Below are 2,582 nucleotides of genomic sequence, written 5' to 3' on the forward strand. Positions count from 1 at the left end.
TTGTGGGGCACCTCCGAGTTGACTGAGCTGTACCGGGTGTTGTAATTTTGTGTTGAGATAGGATGTCTCACACCAACAGGATTCAGGCCCTGCTTTCTTCTTTCCCACTTGTCTCTGTTGCCATAGATATGTTCTTCTGAAAGGATGAAAATGTTTTCTTTTTTTCTTGTCTTTCTCATTTAAGTTTTATTTTAGAGCATCTTGGAAAAATTGGCACTTTTTGTAGTTTCACATCCTCTTCATAAGCATATTTATAATTTAACCTGAACAAAATCTCCCTAATCATAGGATTCATAATAAAAGAATTGAAGACATTTCACTCTTGTTTGTGTTTGAAACTCTAAGGAAGGAATATAGTCATCTTCATGCTGTTTCCTTTGATCTATATTTTAAATAGCTGATAGCTGAAAATAGTGTCTCACTCAAATTTGCCCTGGAAAATTTTTAAACAGAATGTTTTCTTCAGGGCTCTGCTATGTAGCAAGCCTCAGGTTCCCGTGTGCCAACATTTACCTTTCTGGGTTTCATGTGCAGACTTGTGGTTTCTTTTGCCCTTATTATTGTTCTTTGTAATTAGAGAATCCCCAAGTTTGCAAAAGACATGGGAGTTGTCCAAACTTATATAATTCTCAAAGTCTGATAAGGGCTATTCTCATTTTACATATGAGTGAGCAAGCTCAGATATGTTTTGTTATTCTCTTAATAAATTTAATGTGAAAGCATTGTAGTCTTTATCTGATACATCAGTAACATCCTCTAGTGTTGGAGAACTTTGTACATTGGTGTCAGTATTGTTTATTGCTGGATTGTACTTAAGGCTTTAATAATTTTTAGTTAATAGTGACAAGAAGACTGTTTTCCTAAAACTTTCATTCCTGGATCCTATTTCTGACCTTGAAGCAACATCATAGAAGTTTACTTAACAAGTGATAGTAGTTTATTTCCAAAAATGTGAGAGACTGCTTTTATTTGTCTCATTAGAATAACTTATGGTTATATAGAGGCACCATATACATAAACTTATATAATTCTCAAAGTCTGATAAGGGCTATTCTCATTTTACATATGAGTGAGCAAGCTCAGATATGTTTTGTTATTCTCTTAATAAATTTAATGTGAAAGCATTGTGGTAGATGAGGGTTTAGAATATTATATGAATAAACATGATCTCTTACCTGCATGAATTTTGCAACCTAGTAAAATCTTAAAGAAAGACATGCCTACATATTCAGACAAATGCAGGCCAAAAAAGAAAAAAAGAGCAAGGTTCTCTTAAGAGAATTTCTATTGTTTAGAGGCAATTGCTATAGACTGAGTATTTAGGGAAGGATCTTTCTAAGTTACATTTCAATGTGACATGAAACACATGGGAAGAATGAGTCAAAGACTGAGCTAGAGAGAAGGACAAGCAAGTAGAAAGACTGAAGGTGTTAAAGAGTTTGGCATGAGAAAGGCCAAAGAGATGGAGCCTATGGACCAAAGGGGAGAGTTGGACAGAAAGAGGTTAGAGATAGGCATGCAAGACATCATAAGGTATTGAAAAAAACAAAACAAAACAAAATGTTGCTCAATTTAAGACCAATGAAAAGCAGGGTTTTAAGTAGGGAAATGACCAGATTTAATTTACCCTGTGAAAAGCTCACTCTTGCAGCACAGTGGAGAATGGTGTGTTGGCAGAGTGATTGGAGGGAGACCAGTTCTAGGAGGCTAGTGTGGTAATTCAGGAAAGAGATAATGGTAGATCGATTGAACTACAGTGGCAATGGAGATCAAAGAAAGTTCATTAACTAAGAGATATTTGCAATGTAAATTTTATCAGTTTTGACAGTGAGTTGAATAAGAGTATATGAGCAATCAAGAATGAATCCTAAGTTTCTGGCCTAACCTGCTTCTTCAGCAGTTGAGTCACTTACTGTAATGGGGGAAAGATTAGAGGAAGAACAAGTGTTAGAGATATAGAATAAAAGTTTACTTTTCAGAATGAATAGTTCTTAAGTAAAATCCATTCTACTTGGATTCAAACTTAATTGTTTGCAGTCCATTGATTTGTTCATTTCAACAATATTTTTGAGCATCTTCTTTGTTTCACAAATTATGCTAACTAATGAAAACAGTATCTAAGACACAATCCTTGTGTGTAAGAAGTTCACTATTCAGTTTGAAGAAAGATGGTAAATCAATGAGTATAGTGTGCTAAATGTTATGATAAAGATATATAGAAGATGCTATGAACACCAGAAAAAAAAATAGGTGACTCTAACAGGTGTCATAAAAAACGTATTTGTTATCAATGTGACAACTCAGCTTAGGGATCTCATGAATGGCTTCATAGGAGAGACTTTAAAATATGAATAGGAGTGCCAAAAAGACAAGGGATGCAGGGATAGTCCAGGGGACAAAATGCAAGAAGGTTCAAAGGGCTTGTTCCGGAAACTATAACTGATTCAGGATGTTGGAATGTAGGCTGCAATGAAGAAAATGGAAGAACAAAAAGGTAGAATGGGATCCGTTTTGCAGGACTTTGGCATAATATTATGAGGTTTGGGTTTTATCTTTTAGGCAATGGGGAACTATGAAAGGAT

Source organism: Saccopteryx leptura, chromosome 3, assembly GCF_036850995.1.
Source record: "Saccopteryx leptura isolate mSacLep1 chromosome 3, mSacLep1_pri_phased_curated, whole genome shotgun sequence".
NCBI classification, from domain to species: domain Eukaryota; kingdom Metazoa; phylum Chordata; class Mammalia; order Chiroptera; family Emballonuridae; genus Saccopteryx; species Saccopteryx leptura.